Genomic DNA, 26562 nt, shown 5'->3' with positions numbered 1-26562 from the left:
TGGGGGAACACAAAAGGCTTCCCTGAGGAGGTGATGCCTGGAACGATTTGGATGGTTCAGGTACCCTTTTCCCCCACCCTCAAAACTAACTTTCCAAGCAAGTCTTTGCTTCAAGGAGAGAAAGGACTGCCTTCTTCATTCTCTTTCCAGTGCTCAGGTAGGCACAGAGACAGATCAGTTAGCCCTTGCCTAAGCAGATGAAAGAGTGGGAGCAAGATGTTATTCTTCTTATTGTAGGCACTCTAATACTTCCCAGTGATTCTTTGGGGACCTTCTCTCTCTTGGCCTAAAGGAGAGAAAAACTCCTCGCCCCAAACACTGCCCCTTCACCTTCAACAGTAGAGGATCTAAGTATCTAGCCTCAGGTGTTGGTGCTTACCTCCTGTGGGGGAGAACTAGCTCCTACAGTTTTCAGCTGAGATCTAGTGTCAATTCCTGAGCAGCCGGAAAAGGTCCCCTCAGCAATTGCACCATGGTTCAATTAGTTTGGCTAACGTGGTGAAACCCCATCTCTACTAAATATACAAGAATTAGCTGGGCAATGGTGGTGCGTGCCTGTAGTCCCAGCTACCCAGGAGACTGAGGCAGTATAGTGGCTTGAATCCAGGAGGTGGAGGCTGCAGTGAGCCAAGATCATGCCACTGCACTCCAGCCTGGATGACAGAGACTCCATCTCAAAAATACTAATAGTAAAATAAAGATTTTTTGCAGAGACAGAATTTCACCATATTGCCAAGTCTGGTCTCAAACTCCTGAGCTCAAGCAATCCCCCTGCCTCGGCATCCGAAAGTGTTGGGATTACAGGCATGAGCCACCATATTCAGCCTCACTAGGTTTTTTCTGGGATCCCATCCAAGATACGACATTACATTCTCTTGTCATGTCTCCTCCTGTCAAGTGCCTCCAGGTTGTGACAGTTTCTCAGACTTTCCTTGTTTTTGATGGCCCTGACAAGTTATAGGAATACTGGCCATTAATTCTGTAGAATATCCCTCCATTGGCATCTGGTGTTTTTCTCACATACCGACTGGGGTTACAGACTACTAAAGACCACAGAGATAAAGTTGTATTCTTATCACAATCATATCAAGGGTACATAATATCAACATGATTTATCACTGATGATGTTAACTTTGATGAGCTGGCTGAGGTAGATTTTACCAGGTTTCTCCAGGTTAGATTTTTTCCTCCCCTTTTCATACCCTGTGTTTGGAAGCCCAGAACACATTTAAGTGCGGGAAGGGAATTAAGCTCTATCTCTTTGAGGGAGAAGTATCTATTTAAATTATTTGGCATTCTTCTGTATGGCACATATGTCTCTTCTTTCCCATTTATTTATTTATTCCTTTATTTACTGTAGATAGATGCATGGATATATATTTTATACTTTGAGGTATATTCTAATACTATGTTATTTATTTTGTTGCTCAAATATTTCCAGGTTTGGCCATTGGAAACTCTTTTAGTGTCGGCTCCTGTGTCTTTTTGACAGGCCTCCATCCTTTTGCTTTGAGCACATCTTGATTTCCTGGGACTCACAGATGTTTCAGGCTCATCTGGTGTTCCCTGCCTTAACCCTGGAATTGGCCACTTCTCCAAGTCCTAGATCCTTTTCTTGAATAACAGAATTAGACATAAGCACTGGATGCCATTTTTCACATTTAAGTATTTGATCCATTTGGAATTTATCCTGGTACATACTGCGAAGAATGGATCTAATTTTATCTTTATTCATACGGCTAACCAATTATTCCAACAGCATTTATTAAGAAGTCCAGGCAGGACACAGTGGCTCATGTCTATAATTCTAGCACTTTGGTAGGCTGAGGCAGGAGGCTCACTTGAGGCCAGGAGTTCTAAACTAGCCTGGGGAATATAGTGAGACCCCATCTCTACAAAAAAGTTTTTGAAAATTAGTTGGGTATGGTAGTACACATCTATAGTCTCAAGCTACTCAGGAGGTTGAGGCAGGGAAAGCACTTGAGCCCAGGAGTTCAAGGCTGCAGTGAGCTATAATAGCACTACTGCACTTTAGCCTGGATGACAGAGTCAGTTACTGTTTCCTCAAAAAATTAAGAATTAAAAAACCATAAAGTGTATTTTTCTCCCACTGTTTTGAGATGTCATCTTTATCATATACTAGATTTTCATATGCAACTGCCTCTTTTTCTGGATTTTCTGTTCTGTTCCACTGGTTGATCTGTCTATTAATGTACCATTACCCTACTAGTTTACTTATATTTGATTTATAATATTTGTTCTAATATCTGGTAAGATCAGACTCCTTACTGCTTTTCTTTTCTGGATTTTCCTAGTTGTTCTTATTTGGTTTTTCATATGAACTTTATTATCAACCTGTTTAGTTCCAGCAAAAAGAATCTGATGGTACTTTTATTGAGATTGTGATAATTTTATATATTAATGTAAGGAGAAATGATACCTTTATAACATTGAGTCTTCCTATACAAATTCATTGTATGCCTCTCTATTTTTCTTACAGTTTTCAAACGTGTTTAGTATAGTTTTCTTCATATAAGAACATTCCCTGTTATGTATTCCCTGTTCACTCATTTGTTCATCCATTCATTTATACTATGATAAATGGGATATTTTCCATGATACCTTCTATTAATACTAGCTGTTGCTTGTGTATGTGAAAGCTATTACTGTCTGCAGTCTTACCGAATTCTCTTCTTGTTTATGGTAGTTCTTCAGCTGATTCTCTTTGGTTTCCTGGGGTTATAAGTATTCACATTTGCAAATGGTATGAGTTGTACTTCCTCCTTTCCAAGTTTTATATCTCTAGTTTTGTCCTCTTGTTTTCTTGCATCCAGCAAGTTTAATATAATCTCGTTTGTAGTCCCAGCTACTCAGGGAAGCTGAGGTGGGAGGATTGCTTGAGCCTGAGAGGTTGTGGCTGCAGTGAGTCATGAATGTGCCACTGCACTCAAGCCTGGGCAACAGAGAGACACTCTGTCTCAAAAAAAAAAAAAAAAGAAAAGAAATTGCCATAGCCACCCAACATTCATCAACCACCGCCCTGATCAGTCAGTAGCCATTAACATGGAGGCCTGACACTCCACCAGCAAAAACACTGTGACTTGCTGAAGCCTCAGATGATTGTTAGCATTTTTTGGCAGTAAAGTGTTTTTAAATTGAGGTATGTACATTGTGTTTTTAGACATAATGCTATTGCACACAACAGACTATATAGTACAGTGTATAAATATAAAATATAAATGAATTAATTGAAAGTTTGATGAGTAATGGGAATATTTATGAAGAGGCTAAGTTGACCCTAAAAGGACTCCTTATGGCCGGGTACAGTGGCTCATGCCTGTAATCCCAGCACTTTGGGAGGTCAAGGTGGGCAGATGACCTGAGGTCAGGAGTTTGAGACCACCCTGGCCAACAGAGTGACATCTTGTCTCTATATGGACCGGAAAACCAAAAAAAATTGTGTGACTTGCTTTATTATGATACTTGCTTTATTGTGGTGATCTGGAACTGAACCTGCAATATCTTAAAGGTATGTCTGTGTATTGTGTGTGTGTGTGTGTGTGTGTGTGTGTACCCATGAATGCATATATTAAAATGCTGGTTTCAGTATTCTTAGAAGGCATTTATGAAACAATTCTTGCATCTCTCAGAGTAGGTATGTGCCTCTTGAACTTGGATATAATATTTAGAACATTCAGATAAAAATGCAAATATGATTTTTGTTTGCTTTTTATGGGAAGTTATGGTGAATATTTTAATTATATTGACTAGTTATTTGATATAATTTATGAAACCACATACTTAAAAATCTAAGATGATATAGATTAGAATCTGCAACTTTATTGGCAAATTATTTATTTTTCTATAATCACCATTTCCCTAAATTTTCGTTCCTTACCATCCTCTCATCCTCCCTCTCATTTTAATTCTTGAGCATTGATTAGTAAAGCTTTTCCTTTTTTTAAGTTCCACCTGATTTATCTTATTTTTAGCTAAATGGGTCACATAGCTCTGAAACCTATTATTTATGGAAACTAACATTAAAATAAAAATCCAGGTTAATACACATGTAACTCACGGTTGTCCTACATTGGAATAAGTTGCCAACTCTGCCTTTAGATGCACTATCTAATGTAACAATCAAATTTACTTACAAATCAGTATGTGCTCTTCAGTGACAAGCAGTGATAGTGCCTTCATCTATCAAAAAAGTAAGAGGAAAACATCTCTTTACTTTGTGTACACTTAAATTGTTTCAGTGAGGCTGGGTGTGGAGGCTTATGCCTGTAATCCCAGCACTTTGAGAGGCCAAGGCAGGTGGATCACCTGAGGTCAGAAGTTTGAGACCAGCCTGGCCAACCCGGCAAGATTCCATCTCTACTAAAAATATAAAAATTAGCCAGGTGTGGTGGCACACACCTGTAGTCCTAGCTACTCAGAAGGCCGAGGCATAAGAATCACTTGAACCTGGGAGGCAGAGGTTGCAGTGAGCTGAGATTGCACCACTGCACTCCAGCCTGGGTGACAGAGCGGGACTCCATTTCAAAAAAAAAAAAAAAAAAGAAAAGAAAAAAAAGTTTCAGTGAAAAATACTTGAAATTGTTATTTTAATTAACATTAATGACAAATTTAATGTATGTAATTGTCTATTCATTTTAAGTTAATCTGCTAAAAACATGATTTGAGACACATATTTTGTTTGCATTATGAACAGTAAGCAATCTGAGATGTTAGGTTTTCTCACCTGCTGTTGTATTTGTAAACAAAGACAAATGTTGCTTTAATAAGTAATTATAATTGTGAATAGGATATGTATTTGATACTTGATTTTTTTTTGAGACAAGATCTCACCCTGTTGCCCAGGCTGGAGTACAGTGGTGCAATCATAGCTCACTGTATCCTTGAACTCCTGGGCTCAAGTGATTTCCAGTCTCAGCCCCCTGAGTGGCTGGGACTACAGGTACATGCTACCATGCCTGGCTAATTTTTAGAATTTTCTGTAGAGATGGTCTCTACAAAAAGAGACCATCAGGGCTGGTCTGAAACTCCTGGCCTTAAGCGATCCTCCCACCTTAGCCTCCCAAAGTGCTGGGATTATAGGCATAAGCTACTGTGCCAAGCCAATATTCAATTTTTTTTTTTCGAGACAGAGTCTCACTTTGCCACCCAGGCTGGAGTGTAGTGGCATGATCTTGGCTCACTGCAACCTCTGCCTCCTGGGTTCAAGCGATTCTCATGCCTCAGCCAGGCGCCACCACGCCCAGCTAATTTTTGTATTTTTAGTAGAGATGAGGTTTCACCACATTGGCCAGGCTGTCCTCGAACTTCTGACCTCAGGTATCTGCTTGCCCTGACCTCCCAAAGTGCTAGGATTACAAGTGTGAGCCACCGTGCCCGGCAATATTTGATATTTTTAAAGGTAGATTTGTTTGCTTTTTTATGTGTTATACTTAAAAAAAAAATTAATGTATTCTTATAGCTGAAAAAATGTGTTTCCTCTTCTTCCTCTTCCCCTTCTCCCTATTGTTTCCCCTTTCCTTCTCTTTGTGGGCAATTCAATCCAAGTCCATTAAAAAGAACTGGCAAGGTAGGCTTCCACAGCAGGGTAGAAAGACAGAGTTGGAGGAGGATGTCCATGTGGAGCAAGAGTGGTATGGAATTTCAGAACCCAAATGGAAAGAAGAGGAAGTCAGTGCAGGAGAGTGGTGCCAAAGCCCAAGGAGGGTACCTGCGTGGAAGAAGGAGCTGCAGTAGTGATGAGATTGATTACATAGGGTGGGATTAATCAAATAAGTAAATACTTTAAAGTTAATGGGAACCAGGTGCCTGTCAGAGAAGGGGCATACAAATACGGAAAGGGAGAAAACAAAAATGAACCCTGTGGTATTAATTTGAAATTAGAGATTCTGGTGTGAACTCGTGGTTGTCAACATATAGACATATAGAAATAGAGGGGTGTGTGTGTGTGTGTGTGTGTAATTTATAGCAACAAGCCTACTCAGCATCCAACCTTGGTTTCTAGATACCATTCTCTACTAAAAGAACTTTTTAAAATCAGGACTTTCCTTGATGAAATGGATGATTCAAGGCTGGGTCAGGGAAAACACAAAATAAAACTGGAACACCTGGTGTCAGAAAGTTAGAAACTACTCAGAATGATTGGGATATGTCTAAAGGACACAAAAGCTAACTTGAATGGGACTCTCACTAGCCAAATCTAGGGCAACTTGAACATCAAAATAATGACAGTAATGAATTATAACCCACTGAATGAAATAGAAATTCGTGAGTCGATATTGACTTAAATAAATAAATGAATTAATTGAAAGTTTGATAATAGGAATATTTACGAAGAGGCTAAGTTGACCCTAAAAAGACTCCTTATGGCCGGGTGCAGTGGCTTACACCTGTAATCCCAGCACTTTGGGAGGCTGAGGCAGGCAGATTGCCTGAGGTCAGGAGTTTGAGACCATTCTGGCCAACAGGGTGAAACCCTGTCTGTACTAAAAATACAAAAATTAGCCGAGCATGGTGGTGGGTGCCTATAATCCCAGCTACTCAGGAGGCTAAGGCAGAAGAATCACTTGAGCCCAGGAGGCAGAGGTTGCAGTGAGCTGAGATCGCACTGTGCTCCAGCCTGGGCAACAGGGTAAGACTCTTGTCTCAAAAAAAAAAAAAAAAAAAAAACCTTATTATAATGGAAGGTTAATGAGTTATGCTTAATAATTGGCAAATTTATTATTTTTTCCCTGCCATCAGCAGGAATGGGAGCATCAAGACAAGTTATAGAAAATAATGAATGCTGTATGTTTTATACATTTGGATATAGTGTGCCAAATTTAGATTCTGCTACAATGATTAACAATTTGACCAAAGACATCCATGTTCCTCCACCCCCATGAGGCTCTAACAGCCCCAGCCAATCCAATCAATTTCCAGGCTCAAAAGCCTAAAGGGAGAAGATGTACCTTCAATTGTCTATCACAATACAAACAGTGATCTGCTACCATGTATTGAGTACTTACTCTATGAATGAACAGGATATTACATTATGTTCCTCAATAAACACAATTTCAGGAGATGGGGACTATTAGTCTATATTTTTGGGGGGAAAAGGCCCAGTCAAATTAAGGTACTTGACCAAAGTAGCAGAGTCCTGATTAAAATCTATTTGGTTACACTACCTGGACTATGAGTTACCACATCATATTGTCTAGTCATATCACCTTGAAACTCAGATCTCATCTACTCAAGCCTTCAGAAATCTTGAGAGAAGAAAAAGGGGTATGGTTGAGACAACCCACCAGAGACCAACTAAGCCAAAAGAGTTGGAGGTGACATCTTTCATAAGCATAATGGCAAGGACAGATACATTCTTGTTCAAATTTTGTCACTCCTATAATCTGCCCTTCTCAGAAGCAACCAGTAATGGGATCAGTGGTATATTTTGGGACTACTGTCAACAAAAAGAGTCATACTCTGTAAAATATTTTAAGAGATTTATTCTGAGCCAAATATGAGTGACTAGTGGCCCATGATACAGCCCTCAGGAGATCTTGAGAACATGTGCCCAAGGTGGCTGGGCTACAATTTGGGTTTATATATTTCAAGGAGAGATAAGACATCAATCAATACATGTACACTGGTTTATCCACAAATGTGGGACCAGTGGAAGTGGGGGATTGGGGGTGAGAGGACTTCCAGGTCATAGGCAGATTCAAAGATTTTCTGACTGGCAATTGATTATTATCTAAAGACCTGGAATCAATAGAAAGGAATTTCTGGGTTATGATAAGGGGTTGTGGAGACCAAGGTTTTAGCATGTAGATGAAGCCTTCTAGGTAGCAGGCTTCAGAGAGAATAGATTATAAATGTTTCTTTCTTATTTATTTTTTTTTGAGACAGTCTCACTCTGTTGACCAGGCTGGAGTGCAGTGGCACGACCTTGGCTCACTGCAACCTCCTTCCGGGTTCAAGTGATTCTCCTGCTTTAGCCTCCGGCGTAGCTGGGACTAGAGGTACCTGCCACCACCTGGCTATTTTTTGTATTTTTAGTAGAGATGGTGTTTCACCATGTTGGCCAGGCTGGTCTCAAACTCCCACCTCGTGATCTGCCCACCTCAGCCTCCCAAAGTGCTGGGATTACAGACGTGAGCCACCATGACTGGCCTGTAAATGTTCCTTATCAGAATTAAAGAGTCAGTTCTATCAGTCTTAAGGTCTCTATGTTGATGTTAATGCTGGTCAGCTGTGAGGCATGTCCGACATCTATTTCCCATCATGGCCTGAAGTAATTTTTCAGGTTAACTTTGGAATGGCCTTGGCCAAGAGGAGGGGTCTGTTCATATGATTGGGGGCTTAGAATTTTATTTTTGGTTTACATTGTACCTCTTTTAGCTAAGATTTTCCAGAGGCAACATCAATGGCCACCAAACTTTTATTCTGTCCCATAACACTGCTAAGGTGGCATGGCTGGCTGCCCTGGGTCCATCCCATCCCTTGGTAGGACGACTATGGCCATGGAACTTAGCACCAAAAGACTTACAGCCAATTTAAATGTTCTAGACCAGATGGGAATGAATGTGAACAGGCATTCACTAACCCTTACAATTTTTGAAGTAATATAAAAGCCAACAAATGAAAAGCCAAAGGTGAAGTTACAAAACTGACTTATCTATAGTCCTTTAACCTCTACGTGTTGCGCTACTGTGATCTTGGATTTAGTTACAGATGAATTGCAATGAACTATACAAAATATAATCATTGTTAAAATCTTTTAAACTAAGAAATTTAGAGACTTTTGTTGTACCACCATGCTTTCTGTGGCCTTTTAGTAATTAGTCCTAAGATGGCTGATAAAAAATTTTTTAAAAATATGTATCCATTGGCATAAATCTTATAATTGGGTGTATTATACTGAGGAGGCTTTGTCATGAGGTATTTTTATACTCCCTCAGTAATTTTATTTTAATTCTATGGGGAGCAGGAAATTCTTTATGGCTGGGATAGATAAAAAGGTGTCACATATGTAATAACTCAGGAGGCAATGTCTCTTATTTTACCAACTATTTAGGTGTCTGTATTCTTCCTTGATTGGGAGAATCTGAAATAATGCTGTCCCTCAAAACCAGCCCTTACAATCTCATGTGCCCACCTCTTCCACGATAGTCCCTGGGCCTAGAAGGATGGTGCTTATATACTTTTAGTAGCAGGGTATTTGCATTGAAAAACAGATGGGGCCCAGAGGGATTCCAAATGAGGGAGATTCACAGAATTTGTCAAATCATTTCTAGTTTTCAGAATATCATGATTTCATTTTTCCCAGAAGTAAAACTACAAGAGATAACATTAATAACTTGACAATCAAAAAAGAATGTGTGTGTCAGAATAGAAAAAGGAACATATTCTATTAGGGCACCAACTAAAAACATGAAGAAAATTATAACCTGGTACTCTTTAGAGGATTTTTGCAGCCCAGAAATAATTCATGAGTCAATTTGCACTCAAAAACAAAAGTCATGTAATCTAGTAACAGGTGTTATAGTTTTCCTTTGAAACAATTTCTTTCTTTCTCTAGCTCTCCTTTTCTGCTAAAGAGAAACTATAGTAAGATCAATTTGTGTGCAAAATAAGTTTCAGGCTTATTATATTCAGCCTGATTATTCACATAAAGTCCAACAAGAATTGATTGGTCATAGAGGCTCTTTTCAAGTTGGCTTTCTGGAACTTTACCTAAAAATGTGTTATTCTAGTAAAAGCCTTGGTAAAACAACCAGTTTCTCCAACTGTCCTGTTTTAAAAGAGAAAGCTTTTTACTAAATTTATGCAAATAACTATATTGTCATAAAGTCAGAATACTCATGAACAATTTTTGAATTGTGGAAAACTCAAAAAGGAAAATTTGCTCCCCAAAACATGCTTTACTCAATTGTTCTAAGCTATAAGTAACTCAAAAGATTTCCTTGACTCTTATCTAACCAGAGCAGCAGTCTTCCAAACAAGAATGCATTTGTTCATCTTGGAAATGCCATTCACAACCCAAGCAGCTCTTGTCAAATGAGAGATGTTTATCGAGCACTGAAGAATCTAGTAGCTCCCTGTTCCTAAGTATTTCTTCTATGCATTCCCTGGTAGCAAGAGCCTATATAAATCATTTTCATTGTATCCATGGAACTCTTTTGGGCACCATTATTTCCATTAGCATAGGGATAGTTTCAGTTAACATCCCATAGCAAGGCAGCACATACCCCTTAAGTGGGAATTCTCCAGTCCAAAGTTCCAGTAGTTGTCATTGGAAAATGCGTACTGTCTTTTGCCATAAGCCTCAATAAACACACCACAAAGAGCTATCAAGGGAAGATTTGCCTTGACCAGCACTCTGGCTTCTACCCTATATTCTGTGGTCAGGGAAACTTACTAGTTCTCATTTAGCATGTCCAGTTGACATTTCTCAAAAGACAGATTTACATGCCTTCAATTTTACAGTACTAGACAGGGGAAACATCCTTCAGTCAGACAAAATACCCATTTTCATAAGACATTCAGGTAAAGGACTCACAACTACCTTACATAAGGTAGTTGTTTAAACATCTCACATTTCACGATGCTGTTAACTTTTACATTTTTATGTTCTGGTCCCAGGAACTTCTTTACCCCCAGATCATTTTACCTTTTCTGGTGAAAAAGGATTTGGGTTCCCAACAGGGAGTTGAGCAGAGGGACTCAGCCTCTTCTATCGATCTTTATCTTAATTTTCCTCAACATTGCCCCAGGCAATGTCAGCTTACTCATTATAACCTTTGCCTTTTAATTTTCCTTAAATTTCTCCAATCTGGGGCAAATGCAGAAACTAGTATGGGGCCCTTTAATGTTGAGGGACCAGCAGGGGCTCCTTTTGGTCCACCCAACTTTTGATAGTGTTGTAAAGAACTTTGTTTTAACCCCATCGATTTTCATTTTATTTTATTTCTTTTCTTTTATTGCATTAGGTTTTGGGGTACATGTGAAGAACATGCAAGATTGTTGCATAGGTACATACATGGCAATGTGGTTTGCTGCCTTCCTCCCCATCACCTATATCTGGCATTTCTCCCCATGCTATCTCTCCCCAACTCCCCATCCCCTGCTGTCCCTGCCCTATTTCCCCCCAACAGACCCCAGTGTGTAGTGCTCCCCTCCCTGTGTCCATGTGTTCTCATTGTTCAACACCCGCCTATGAGTGAGAACATGCGGTGTTTGATTTTCTGTTGTGTCAGTTTGCTGAGAATGATGGTTTCCAGGTTCATCCATGTCCCTACAAAAGACATGAACTCATCGTTTTTGATGGCTGCATAATATTCCATGGTGTATATGTGCCACATTTTCCCTGTCCAGTCTATCATCGATGGGCATTCGGGTTGGTTCCAGGTCTTTGCTATTGTAAACTGTGCTGCAATGAACATTCGTGTGCATGTGTCCTTATAGTAGAACGATTTATAATCCTTTGGATATATACCCAGTAATGGGATTGCTGGGTCAGACGGAATGGAATTTCTATTTCTAGGTCCTTGAGGAATTGCCACACTGTCTTCCACAATGGTTGAACTAATTTACACTCCCACCAACAGTGTAAAAGTGTTCCTATTTCTCCACATCCTCTCCAGCATCTGTTGTCTCCAGAATTTTTAATGATCACCATTCTAACTGGCGTGAGATGGTATCTCAATGTAGTTTTGATTTGCATTTCTCTAATGACCAGTGATGGTGAGTGATTTTTTCATATGTTTGTTGGCCTCATGTATGTACAAGGCCAACAAACATATTTTATTTCATTTCTTAATAACCATCTAAAGGATTCCACCCTTCTGGGATGAGTCCTTTGACTTTCTTTTGCCTTCCCCATTTATTTTTGGTTACATGTCCTAATGTTTTATAAGCATCTGCAAGACCCATGAGTGACAGCAATTTGATAAGGCTTCTCAAATAGTTGTTTGATTCTGCAGGAGTAATGTCATTTGGAGTACCTACGTAGAAGGGATTCTCTTAACCACAGCATTTACCATGACGTGGGTAATAGGCATATTAAGTGAGAGATATCCTGGTCATCATAAAGTCAGTCTCGCATGGCTTGCATATGAAGCATATCAGCTGTTTCGTCTGGGGTGTTCTACTTGGCATTTAACAGGGAGGGTTGGGCAGTCCCCTTATCAGAGTAAACAGACCTTACAGTGGCTTTTATCTGGTTCACCAGGCTGGATGTTCCCTGAGGAATAATCTATGCAACTGAATCACATGTACTCATCAGTGAGTATTTAATAGCGGGCTGTGGGTCCTGCTTCAACCTGAACTTGCTCTTTCATAGTGTGGCATTTAAAATTAAAGATACTGTCCTTAAATTGGTTGCTCTGACAAGGTTTTTCAGGAAGCTGATGATACCAATTTACAAAATGGAACAATTCCTTTATGTTATATGCTCTGGTTTTAATAGTTACATGGTTTCGCCTTTATCTCACATTTACTATCTTCTTGGTAACCACAAGTCTTAGAGGCACTTTCTGTTGTCCCTGCAAAACTTTGCCCTTGGGGGACAGCTTTGAGGCTGGTGGCATAAGCTCAGACTGACTTAAATCAGACCTTGGTCTAGTAGCAAGGTTAAATCCAGAATTCTCCTTTAATTTCTTTTTCTTTTTCTCTTTCTCTTTTTTTTTTTGAGACAGTCTCACTCTTGTTGCCCAGGCTGGAGGGCAATGGTGCGATCTTGGCTCACTGCAACCTCCACCTCCCTGGTTCAAGTAATTCTCCTGTTTCAGCCTCCCAAGTAGCTGAGATTATAGGCACCTGCCACCATGCCTGGCTAATTTTTGTATTTTTAGTAGAGACAGGGTTTCACCATGTTGGCCAGGCTGGTCTTTTTTTTTTTTTTTAAAATAAAAGATGGAGTTTCACCATGATGGCCAGACTGGTCTTGAACTCCTAACCTCAGGTGATCCACCCACCTCGGCCTCCCAAAGTGCTAGGATTACAGGTGTGAGCCACCACACCCGGTCTAGGCTGGTCTTGAAATCCTGACCTCAGGTGATCTGCCCACCTTGGATTCCCAATGTGTTGGGATTACAGGTGTGAGCCACCGCACCTGGCCCTTTAATTTCATTTTAACTATTACAGATAGCAATAACCAAGGGATTGGATATTTTGTTTTTATTCTTATTAGTTTGCATTTCTTTATGCATTCAGTGAACTAACTTCCTGCGAGTCTGAGTATGATCCATCTCTAAATTCCACTGGTAACTTTTATGTTTAGTAAATAAATGCAGCCAGCTGCAGCTCCATACTGTGGGTGACTATACACCACCTAGGAGTCAAAGATTTTTCATTACCCATCCTTTTATTTTTCTCTCTATCCATTTAATTTATATACTTCTTCTTTATTTTAAAGTGTGCCATAAATAGCCTTGAAATTGGAAAAAATGTTACATTTTCTTTAGCCAAAACCACATCCTTGTGTCTTGAAAAACTTCCCCAAAAAAGGTTTTGGTGAAGAGTAAAACATTTTGCTCTCCTATTATTTTAACTCTTAGTAACCCAAATTCCCAGTGAAAAAAATAAGGATTACTTACTTTAACATAACATGGCTTTAAAATTTTAAATTACTGAAGACAATTTTAAAATTAAATTTACCAAATTAATCTTACCAAATGTTACTAAAGTCATGTGAACTAAAAGGCATCTGAGCTAGCTTCTATTGGTCTGATAAGCACTTAGTTTTCTTTAAGTCAGTTGATTAGAGCTCTTTTATATAATTTGGTAGTGAAATATTACTTCCACATGACATATACACACATATAGACATAACAGACATATAGGCAAAAGCAAATCCTCTATTTTCTCATCTGGCTGTTTTAAAAAATTCTCTCCCTTTCCCAAAAAACTGCAGGAGTCAACAAAAATTGAAGGAGAGAGTTACCATCCAAGGCTTCTCAAAAGGGAGAGAGAGCTGAAGCAGCAGGGTACAGCAGAAGTTGCACTTCTGAGATATCCAAAGATTTCAAAAAGAAACAGATTATAGAATTAAAAAATTAAAAACTTCTCGTTTTAAAAGTCAATATTTTTAATAAAACCTTGTTTAACATTCTTTAATTTGCATTAGTGTATTTTTAATATCAAAATTCAATTCCTAGAAAGATTATAATTTCCTTTTAATTATAGCCAACTTAATTATATAACTTTTAAAAATATAAATTCCTTTTTTTTGCTAACCTTATTACAACTTATGTAGACCATTCATGACATGCTGGGACTTTCTGGTTTGTCCTAAATATCCCTTTTTCTTAAACAACCAGTCATGTTTTTGTAAGATAAAAATTTACCATGTAAGATCTTTTCTCACACAGTCATTTTTCTTTTAACCTTCCTTACCAAAAATACCTCTTTACATCTGTAACTTTATGTCTCTTATTTTCTGGTTCCTTTTACCTTGTTTTACATATATCCTTTAAATAACATTTGAACTAGACAAAAATTATTTACCTTTTAATAAGAACACATTTTTAAAAGAAATGTTTTCCTATAATCTTAAGTTGAAAATTACCCAGACATTTAGTGGATATTATTTAGTACAACTTTAGATTGGAAATTATATGACATTTGTTTAGAAGATTTATTCCATTACATTTATCTGATTAATTTATTTATAATAGTTTACCTAGATTATTTATGAAAACTGATATTCATTATTTAAAGTTATTTCCCTGTTAACCACATTTATAGCCCACAAATTTCAAGTGTTAACCTGAGTAAGAAACTTAAGACTAACTATACTGGTATTTTAACCAATAACTCAGGATTTAGCTTTTTTCATTAAACCAACAATATAAGTATCTTTATAAAAAATTACACAAGCAAAGATCATTCTGTTTTGGGTTGGGCTTATAGTTTTATAACCCTCATGTCAAATGTTGACATCTTATAGTAGTATTTGGCAGGGATAAGTACTAAACTGCTTGATCAAATAAATGCGAAAAATGCTGAAAATTCTTAAGATATTTCTAATATTACTTTACCAATAATTTTAAAGTCATCTTATGTATTGGAGATTTTACTTACGTCATATAAACTTGAAAAGCATTTGGGCTTCTTTTTGTGTGTGTGTGGTGGATCAATGAGGGCTGACTGTGAGCAGGAGTCTACAATGTTTCACCACTGAATCATTTCCACCCTCTTAGATGCCTGTTTCTCTCTCTGGCGTTCTACTAATTCCAAGAGGGTTCAAAATGCCAAGTGATCAGCTCTTATATGTGTTTCCTGGAAGAGCCTTTCTAAACTAATTTTCTTGGGGGTTCCCTCTAGGGCCACTGCATGTCTTGGGAAGTCAACCACCCAGACACTTTTACTTGGTCCCCAGGGGCACCTTTCAACTGGGAAAAACAAAATTCCCTTTTTCTTCAGAGCTGAGGACCTCAGTCTCATTTATCTATGAAAATAACAGTTCAGTTCCTCATACAAATGTGCAGCCAAGCCAACTGAGCTTAATTTTGTAAGAAAAAGCAATGGAGAAGACTCTTTAGAATGCACCTCCAAACTAGAAACCAAATGAGGTGCCCAAAAGGGGGTCATTCTCCTTATATTTAGAAAAAGGCAATGGAGAACACCATTTAGAATGCACATCTGAACTAGACAGGGATCCTAAATAACTTTCTAGAAGGAAAAAAACCAAAAACCAAAAAACAACCTCAGAATAAATCAAGGACCATCAACCAAATGGGAGATCCAGGGCTGAGGAGGACTTACCAGTTCTACTGGAGGAAAAGCTCAAAGGTGGGGAGAGCTTTCAGTGGGCCCCTGCTGGTACCTTAGCTCCAAGTTCAGGCAACTCCTTCAGGGCTCTGAGTCTTCTCTGAGGCCTCATGTTAGGTGCCAAATTACTGTAAGTGAAAGAGCCAAACTCAGTAAATTATTTGAAAAGATATATTCTGAGCTAAATAAGAGTGATCTGTGGCCCATGACACAGCCTTCAGGAGATCCTGAGAACATGTGCCCAAAGTGGTTTGGCTACAACTTGGTTTTATACATTTCAGGGGGACATATGACATCAATCAATACATGTAAGATATACATTGTCTCTGCTATAAAGGCAGGACAAATGAAAGCAGGCATGGGGGGTGAGAGGACTTCCAGGTCACAGGCAGATTCAAAGATTTTCTGATTGGCAATTGATTATTATCTAAAGACCTGGAATCAATAGAAAGGAACGTCTGGGTTATGATAAGGAGTTGTGGAGACTAAGGTTTTAGGATGTAGATAAAGCCTCTAGGTAGAAGGCTTCAGAGAGAATCAATTGTAAACGTTTCTTATTAGACTTAAAGAGTCTGTTCTGTCAGTCTGAAGGTCTCTGTGTTGATGTTAATGCTGGTGAGCTGTGAGGCACATCCAACATCCACTTCCCATAATGGCCTGAACTAGTTTTTAAGTTCACTTTGGAATACCCTTGGCTGAGGAGGGCTTTGTTCAGATGGGTGGAGGGCTAAGATTTTTATTTTTGGCTTACACTATTAACTAGCACAGAGGCTCTAAAACGTTAATTATTCTCTTGGCAAATAAATGATTAGGCCCATGTAAGGATGTGCCCTCAAAGCAAGAAAGGAAAGTGGATCAAGCAGTCACTGATACAAATTTCAACTTGGCAGTTTTAGATCTAGGAAGAAATTAATGTTGGCTCCTTCACACTCCGAGGATTGGTGGCTATTTCCCTTATATTCAACGTGAATCTGAAGGAAAGATTTCAAAAGGTCTCCTGAAACAGTTTCTCCCTCTCTTAGAACTCATTTCCCTTTGCAAACTGAAATTAGTGTTTCAAGTTAGAATTCCTTCTACCCTGGTTGTAGAAGACTTAAGATGTTAGATATCCTCAGGCTTTTCTTCATCTGTAAATAAGGGACCATGCCCCTCCGAATGCATATAGCATTGCCTAAACCATGGAGTGGGCCATTATTTCCAAACGCAGGCCAAGTTGAGAGGCTCTCTTACTGTAATTCACACAAATCATAGTCAAACTATATTGCATTCTGGGGTCACGCTGAAAATGTCAACTCAGTAAGTTTCCCTTCTCATGGTAAATGTACATGTTCTTTCAACATGGCTACTGCAGATGACAATAAACACCCTATGGTTCAAGTTTGGGCTGCTCTATTCTATTTTTTTAAAGCTCCACCTTGTCCATCTTCACCAATCCCCATTTAACTTTTTATCACTGATAAGGTATAAATTATGCTGGGTGGCCTCTGCCACCATTTTGGGTGCTTTGCTCCAAGATGAAATGGAAGCTTATTATGAGTCCTCTCCCTGGTTCTAAGATCTATACTGGACGTAGGTAGAAAATAGTAATGATTCCTCTCTCACAATTTATAAATATCAAGCTGAAGTTCTTATCAAAGTAGGTATTCAATTCTTATTAAAATATAATTTCCCTCCTCTCCCTATTGCAGAAGCTTTCTGCAGCCCACATCCCTATCTATCTTTTCTACATTCATTCAGTCCTCATTTTTTTACTTAATTTGGCCTTTATTTGTGTTACCCTTTAATGATCTATAAATGCTTAATGTGCACATGTCAGTATAACTCCTTAAGGTTAAGAGATATGTCCTTTGTCTTCTAGTGCTAGACATATGGGTGGTATATAAATAATGCCTAAGGTGTTGGTTAGATTCTCCTGGTTACAAGAAACAAAGGCTACAGTTCCCTCAAGTAATGAGGGAGGTTACTGAAAAAGAATCCAAACAAAGCCAAACAAGACATAGGAAGAGCAGAATATATAGCAGAATCAGGCTGTAAGAGCAGTGTTCCACTACTCTAGAGGGTTGTATTAGTCTGTTCTCATGCAGCAATGAAGAAATACCCAAGATTGCGTAATTTATAAAGACAAGAGGTTTAATTAACTCATGGTTCAGCATGGCAGGGAGGCCTCCAGAAACTTACAATCACGGCAGAAGGGGACACAAACATGTCCTTCTTCACATGGCAGCAGCAAGAAGTGCTGAGCAAAAAGGAGAAAAGCCCCTTATAAAACCATCAGATCTTGAGAGAAATCACTCACTGTCACAAGAACAGTATAGGGAGTGATGACCCTCATGATTCAATTACCTCTCACCACATGTGGGGATTATAGAAACTACAATTCAAGATGAGATTTGGTGGGGTCACAGCGAAACCGTATCATTCCGCCCTGGCCCCTCCCAAATCTCATGTCTTCACATTTCAAAACACAATTATGCCTTTCCAACTATCTCCCAAAGTCTTAGCTCATTCCAGCATTAACCCAAAACTCCAAGTGAAGTAGTGAAGTTTCATCTGAGACAAGGCAAGTCCCTTCTGCTTATAAGCCTGTAAAATCAAAAGCAAGTTAGTTACTTCCTAGATACAATGGGGGTACAGGTATTGGGTAAACAAACCCATTCCAAATGGAAGAAATTGGCTAAAACAAAGGGGCTACAGGCCCCATGCAAGTCTGAAATCTAATAGAGCAGTCATTAAACTTTAAAGTTCCAAAATGATCTCCTTTGACTCCATATCTCACACCCAGTTCATGCTGATGCAAAGGGTGGGCTCCTATAATCTTGGGCAGTTCTGTCCCTGTGTCTTTGTAGAGTACAGCTCCCCACCCCAGCTGCTTTCACAGCTGGCAGTGAATGTCTGTGGCTTTTCCAGGTGCATGGTGCAAGCTGTCAGTGGATCTATATCATTCTTGGGTCTGGAGGTCAGTAGCCCTCTTCTCACAGCTCCATTAGGCAGTGTCCCAGTGGGGACTCTGTGTAGGGGCTCTGACCCCATATTTCCCTTTAGCACTGCCCTAGTAGAGGTTCTTTATGAGGGCTCTGCCCCTGCAGCAGACTTCTTTCTAGACATCCAGGCATTTCCAAACATCCTCTGAAACCTAGGTGGAGGTTCTCAAACCTTAATTCTTGTCTTCCATGCACCTGCAGGATCAACACAAAACATAAGCTGCCAAGGCTGGGGGCTTGCACCCTCTGAAGCAACGTCCTGAGCTGTACCTTGGGCCCTTTTATCCATGGCTGGAGTGTCTAGGACACAGTCCTGAGGCTACACACAGCAGGGGGACCCTGGACCTGGCCCATGAAACCATTTTTTCCTCCTAGGCCTCCAGGCCTTTGATGGGAGAGACTGCTGTGAAGGTCTCTGATGTGGCCTGGAGACATTTTCCCAATTGTCTTGGTGATTAACATTCATCTCCTCATTACTTATGCAAATGTCTGCAGCCAGCTTCAATTTCTCCTCAGAAAATGGGTTTTTCTTTCCCATCACATCACCAGGCTGCAAATTTTCTAAACTTTTATGCTCTGCTTTATCTTGAATACTTTTCCAGTTAGAAATTTCTTCTGCCAGATACTCTAAATCATCTCTCTCAAGTTCAAAGTTTCACAGATCTCTAGGGCAGTGGCAAAATGTCACTAGTCTCTTTACTAAAGCATCACAAGAGTCACATTTGCTTCAGTTCCCAACAAGTTCCTCATCTTCATTTGAGACCACTTCAGCCTGGACTTCATTGTCCATGTCACTATCAGCATTTTGATCAAAGCCATTCAACAAGCCTCTAATAAGTTCCAAATTTTCCCACATTTTCCTGTGTTCTGAATGCTCCAAATGATTCCAATCTTTGCCTGTTAACGTTTCAAAGTCGACATTTTTGGGTATCTTTACAGCAGCACCCCACTCTCTGTGGTACCAATTTACTATATTGGTCCATTCTCACGCTGCTGTGAAGAAATACCTGAGACTGGTAATTTATAAAGAAAAGAGGTTTAATGGACTCATGGTTCAGCATGGTGGGGAGGTCTCAGAAAACATAATAATGGTAGAAGGGGAAGTGAACATGTCCTTCTTCACATGGCGGCAGAAAGGAGAAGTGCCAAGCAAAGGGGGAAACACCCCTTATAAAACCATCAGAACTCATAAGAACTCACTATCATGAGAACAGTATGGAGGTAACAACCCCCATGATTCAATTACCTTCCACTGGGTCCCTCCCACAACATGTAGGGATTATGGAAAACTACAATTCAAGATGAGATTTCAATGGGGATACAGCCAAACCATATGAAGGGTAGAAACGAGACTCAAACTCAAGTTGCTCTACTGGTTACTGTAGACATAAGGGCACTTGAGAGTAGAAACTAGCTAACAGTGGTTAAGTATAGTAAGCAACTAGGCAAAAATATAAGAACAAATTGCATCTTTAAATTTGGGTTGTATTACTGAAACCAATGTGAAATGCTGCCCATTAGGGGTATAAGAGGATTCTCACCTTTAGGCCAGTCTTTATTTTCATGGTGCCAGGTAACTCTACCTTATCACAACTCTTTATTTCCATTTCAACATCTTTCTTTCTCCAGTCAAAATTACTGAGGTATAATTTACACACAGCAAAACTGTTCCTTTCAGTGTACAAATCTATGAGTTTCAGCAGATGCATACATTCTGTAACCCACACACATCACAGTCATGACAGCCAACAGTTCCATTAGCCCCCCTGCAATTCTCTTAAGCACCACTTTATAGTCAAATCCTCCTACCTCCTAGGCAACTACTGCTCTCTTTTCTCATGGTTTTGTCTTTTCCAGACTGTCATATATATGGAATATAGTATGAAGAGTTTTTAGTTTTGCATCTCTCACTTGGAATAATGCACTTGAGATTTACTTACGTTGTGTGTAAGAGTAGATTCTATTGCATATATGTACCACCATTTGCTCATCCATTCACAAATTAAAGGGCACTTAGGGTGTTTCTAGTTTTAGATGATTATAAAATAATTTCAGGTTTTCACATGAACACGTTTTCATTTCTCTTGGGTAAATATCTAGGAGTAGGATTTCTAGGTCATAAGTATATGCATAACTTTCTAAGAAACTCCCAAACCATGTCCCAAGTATTTGTACCCCTTGGCATTCCCACCAACGATGTCTGAGGGTTTTAGTTTTTGTCCATCTTCAATAGCCTTTGAAATTATTTTTATTTCAACCAAGTAGTGATGATTGTGGCTTTGATTTGCATTTCCCTAATGACTACTATAGTAAATGGACTACAGCAATAAAAGGAACAAACTACTCCTACACACAACATAAATAAATCTCAAATGCATTATTCTAAGTGAAAGATGCAAGACTAAAAACGCTTCATACTATATTCCATTTATATGACATTCTGGGAAAGGCAAAATCATAAGGAGAGAAAATCGATGAGTGGTTGCCTAGGGGTAGGAGGGGCTGAGCATCTTTTCATATGCTTATTTGCCATCCATGTATCTTCTTTGGTGAAGTGATTGTTCAATTATTCACACATTTTAAAACTGGATTGTCTTCTAAGTTGTAAGTGTGTGTCATATATTCAGAATACAATCATTTAATAGATATGTTTTGCAAATATTTTCTCCCAGTCTGTTGCTTGTTCTTTTGTTAAGTGTCATCCAAAGAGCAAGTGTGCAAGTGTTATCCAAAGAGCAAGTTTTTATAAATTTCTTTTTTTTTTTTTTTTTTTGAGACGGAGTTTTGCTCTTGATACCCAGGCTGGAGTGCAATGGCGCGATCTCGGCTCACCGCAACCTCCGCCTCCTGGGTTCAGGAAATTCTCCTGCCTCAGCCTCCTGAGTAGCTGGGATTACAGGCACGCGCCACGGTGCCCAGCTAATTTTTTGTATTAGTAGAGATGGGGTTTCACCATGTTGACCAGGATGGTCTCGATCTCTTGACCTCGTGATCCACCCGCCTCGGCCTCCCAAAGTGCTGGGATTACAGGCTTGAGCCACCGCGCCCGGCCTATAAATTTCTTTTATAGATTGTGTTTTGTGTTGTAGCTAAGAAAATTTTGCCTAATTCAAGATCACAAAAATGCTCTCCTATGTTTTCTTCTAGAAGTTTTATATTTTCACATTTAGATCTATGATCCACTTTGAATTACTTTGTATATGGTGAAAGGCATGAGTTTATATGTGTTAAGTTTTTGTTTTCAAAATGATGTCCAATTATTCAAACATTATGCGTTTCTTTTTACTATCTTTTAATAAGGCTCAATTAAGCAGACACTCTATATATGATCCACATAAAGAAAGGGAACCTTCTAGCTTTGGTGTTACAATCCCATGGCTGGAGATGAAAGGGCAGTTTCCAGTTCCTTTGACTGGCAGAAATACCTAACAAGTATGCTTTCTACTCCATAGATATGCATGATACAGAACAGTCGAGAAAGAACTGTCAATGCCTTCTAGTCAAAGATCACTAGGAACACACCTGTGGTTGAAAAAATTGAATTTACCACTCATTGCAGCAAGGGAGATCATGGGGAACCATTGGGCATATCGGTAAGGTGTTCGAAAAATCGGTGATTTGACAGAGGGTTTAAGGAGGTGGAACTTTGCTCTATGCTCTAAACAAGATATTGTCAGGAAGTGGGGGTAATTCTGATTGGGTATCTTAATAAATCTTACCTAGAAACAAGGAAGACTGGAATGAGATTAAAGCTATCATTGGCAAAGAGGCAACAGTTACATAGACTAGTTTGGGATTTTCATTTTGTGTATTCCATTTGGTGGGTTGGACAACATTCATGTTTTTGTCTATGTTCAACCATGATTATGAAGTAGACTTATTTTTGTCCTGATCAACCAGGATCATAGAGTGGCCTTGTCTGATGTTGATGTTCTCTAAAATTGCTTTTGTTCAACAAGAATACCAAAGCCTAGTTGTGCCAGCATCTACTGCATGTCAGGAACTGCTTTTCTCTTTCTGAGAATATAGTGGTTAAGAAGTTGGGCTCTAGAGTCAGACAAAATTGGGTTTGATTCTACAGCCTGCTGTTCACTAATTGTGGGACCTGGGGTAAATTATCCAACTTCTTTATGCCTCAGTTTCCTCATATGAATATAGAATTCTCTATATTAGAATATAATGCACTTGCCTCATTGGACTGTTGAGAGAAATGAGATGATAGAGGTTAGGAACTGTGTCAAATCTGCTAGTATGATCATATCATAGGAAAAATTAAAAGGGATATTGGTGCAGGGAAAGGAAAACCAAGAATAGCACAGGTAATTGTGCCAAGAATGGCAAAGAGCCAGGAATGGCAAAAAGCAGTAAGAAAGTGAGGACAGAAAGCATAATGATTTACACTGGGTGGTAACTAACCTTTATAAAGCTGTTAATTTAATGCAAGGATAATGCATTACACTCATGAAAACATAGTAAAACAGAAAAATATGTGGACCTTTCAACAAGTAGGTTACTTAAATGAGTCCATACTGAAACTCTGGGAAGAGTATTTGATAACAATGAAAACTATAATTGTGCACATAATAGGAGACAGATTCACATGTTGGGCAGAAGGTTAGGCTGGGGCTTTTTAAACTTCAATATACTATCAGCCTAGAAATAATTTCTTGTTTTAACATTACTGGTTTCTGGCTTGCTTCTTTCTGGTTCTCTTTGAACCACCCCACCATGTTAAACAATGTCACATCTAATTTCTAAAGTTTTTTAATAAGGCAAAAAGACCGTGTATATAACCAACTAGAAGAAAACTCAGTGATTTAAAATGCTGGGTAATTGATATATGTGTATTAAGAATTTTGTTAAGTTACTGCCTGAAGGCACTAAGAACTCATTATTATTGTTATTTTAAGAGAGAGGGTCTCATTTTGTCACTCAGGCTGGAGTGCAGTGGCACAACTGTAGCTCATTGCAGCCTTGAAATCCTGGCTCAAGTGATCTTCCTGCCTCAGCTTCCCAAGTAGGTAGGACTACAGGTGTGTGCCACCACACCTGGCTAATTATATATTTGTTTATTTTTTGTAGAGACAGGGTCTCACTATGTTGACCCAGCTGGTCTCAAACTCCTGACTTTAAAAAGCAATCGTACCACCTTGGTATCCCAAAGTGCTGTGATTACCTGGCCAGGGCTCATTATTTTAAGATATGACAAAATCTTTCAAAATAACATCCAGAAATAAATGTTTCATTTTATTTTTCTTGAAACAGGGTCTGACTGTTGTCCAGACTAGAATGCAGTGGTTTGACCACGGCTCACTGCAGCTTTGACCTCCCAGGCTCTAGCAGTCCTCCTGCTTCAGCATCCTAAATAGCTGGGACTACAGGAGTGTACCACCATGCTTTTATTATTATTATTATTATTATTATTATTATTGAGACAGAGTCTTGCTGTTGCCCAGGCTGGAGAGCAGTGGTGCAAACTCGGCTCACTGCAACCTCTGCCTCCCGGGTTCAAGTGATTTTCCTGCCTCAGCCTCCCGAGTAGCTGGGATTCCAGGCACCTGCCATCATGCCCGGCTAATTTTGTATTTTTAGTAGAGATAGGGTTTCAGCATGTTGGCCAGGCTGGCCTCGAACTCCCGGCCTCGTGATCCACCCACCTCGACCTCCCAAAGTGCTAGGATTACAGGCGTGAGCCATCGCGCCCGGCCTATTATTTTTTTTTAGAGATGGGATCTCCTCATGTTGCCCTGGCTGTTCTTAAACTCCTGGGCTCAAGTGATCTTCCCCTGCCTCAGCCTCCCAAGGTGCTGGGATTACAGGCGTGAGCCACCTGTACTTTATTTTAATAATCTAAGAAAGGGAGGTCACCAGAATTTAGAGTAGTTCAGCCTATAGAACGAAGAAATAACTACAAGTCATGTATATCTTCGTTCTATAGGCTGAACTCCTATATTTGCAGTTTCAGAAGTTTCTGGTGAACTCATGACTTCTCAAAAGAGCTCTTTTAAATCTTGGTTTATGAAATAGATTCAACTGCTACTTTGAGTTATGGCTTTAAGAACTGTAAAAATGCAAAATCTTCCAGGAGTGGCTACTATCCTGTCAGTCATTTGTACTTTAATAATTCTCTTTTAAAACAACGTGCAAAGGGAAGAAGAAACGAGACATAATTGTGCACTTCATAATTTTACCTAGAGTTCAACCTCGAAAGGTCACATATTAAAGATATATTAAAGACAGAAGCTTCTGTAATAACAAGAAAACAGAGGCTATCCATTTCTTCACATGCTGGATAAACAGTACAATCCACTGATCCTGCTAATCATGCAACCCATATGTTAAAGTGACAAGATTATTTAATTTCCTCTTTCTGCTTTGAGAAACTAAAATATCTTGATAGTCTGAGGACCACTGTCCTTAATTCTTAAGTGGCCTTAATTCTTAAGTGACCACTTAAGTGGCCTGAATTCTGATTTCATAAGTTAATGATTAGATAGAAGCTATAAACTATAGTCCATTCCATTTAAGACCTGGATCAAAGTTAGCTTCATCTAGCATGCTTTCCGTGGTTTTAGCATGTCCTTTCTGAGCTATGCTGTCAACAGTTATCATTCATTTTCACCACCCTGAATATTCTGTAGTTGATAAACCATTTTGTCAGTTTTTTTGCTTCCTGTGTATGTTTTTGACTTCACGTTTTTGTTTCATGTATTTTAACTTGTTAATCAGACTGAAAGGAAACATTCCACATTTACATAGGGCTTCACAGTTCATAAAGACCTTTCCCACCCACCACACACACAAAAAAAGTATGATGAGTTTCCCATCGTCTTCATTTTATAGGTGTGGAAAGGGAGTCAAGGAAAAGTTAATGGATACCATTTATATAGTTAAGCAGGCTTTGAGCAGTTCATCTCCTCCCGTCCTCAAAACGACCTTCTGAGGTGGTTCCTGAAACCCGCTGTGAAGCTCAGAGAGGGACGCCTCACATCCCAGGGGGATCACCTCGGGCGGGGCCGCCACGCGCCTCCCCGCGCCGTTGGACGGGAGAGGAGAGCAGCTGCCCCGGCGGGGAACACGTGGAGGGGCCCGGTCAGCAAGTGGCAAGGACACAGCGCAAAGCCAGGCTTTCTAATGCCCGATCCAAGGCTCTTTCGCTACTAAACACCCCCTCTTCAACACATTTCGAGCGCCTGGCAGGCCCTGCACCAAGCCGACGGTGTTGACGACCCAGGCGGGTTTTTACTCTCAAGGAGCTCAATTTTAGGCCAGGTAGAAGTAAAACAAATAATTTAAAAAAATCAAACAAACTGAAAAACACATAAATAAGCCACGTCTGTCCTCAACCCTAGCACTTAGTCACAAAGGCGAGTATAGAGCCCCGAGGTGAACGTCTGAGCAGGCCCGGCTGTCACTCCCTGAGCACAGCAGGCAAAGAAGGTTGAGGCACCTGGACGAAAAGTGCTAGAGAAACCGGCGACTGTCCCACCTTCCCTAAGGCCAAGGTTCGGAATTCCGAAGACCGTTACTCGGCGCGGACCTTAACTCTCGGCCGCCGCCGACACCAAACCTCCGGGCCTGGGGTCCGCGGCTTAGGCGTCTCCCGGGCTTCGCGCCCCTCGCCCGATCTGATTGGACAGTGGCGGGAAGAAGGCGGGGAGACCCCCGGAGGAGGCGCGCTGAGGCCGGCCGGGGGTTCCCACGGAGGCGCCCAGGGGGCGAAAGGGCGGGAGCGGGCCTCAGAGCGTCGCGCGTGCGCAGTTGGGACGCGGCCGGCTGGGGGCTGCTGGGAGAACCGGACCCTGCGAGA

The 26562-nt window shown here is 39.9% G+C and overlaps 1 long non-coding RNA gene across 1 annotated transcript in view; it reads right to left on the bottom strand.

Annotated features, from left to right (window-relative positions):
* The window catches only part of LOC105728669 (uncharacterized), a 50042-nt gene extending 23711 nt beyond the window's left edge, over window positions 1–26331 (bottom strand). The window contains exons 1-2 of the long non-coding RNA XR_001110086.3: window positions 26242–26331; window positions 15766–15899 (exon numbers count right to left, since the gene is read on the bottom strand). This is a non-coding gene — a long non-coding RNA (uncharacterized LOC105728669). The remainder of the gene's footprint in view (window positions 1–15765; window positions 15900–26241) is intronic.
* Window positions 26332–26562: the final 231 nt, after the last annotated feature.

Source organism: Aotus nancymaae, unplaced genomic scaffold (assembly GCF_030222135.1).
Source record: "Aotus nancymaae isolate 86718 unplaced genomic scaffold, 86718_ANA_hifiasm-v0.15.2.pri h1tg000021l, whole genome shotgun sequence".
In the NCBI taxonomy this organism is placed as follows: domain Eukaryota; kingdom Metazoa; phylum Chordata; class Mammalia; order Primates; family Aotidae; genus Aotus; species Aotus nancymaae.
The sequence above is the reverse complement of the archived record's forward strand: the minus strand, read 5'-3'. Positions and strand labels throughout refer to the sequence as shown.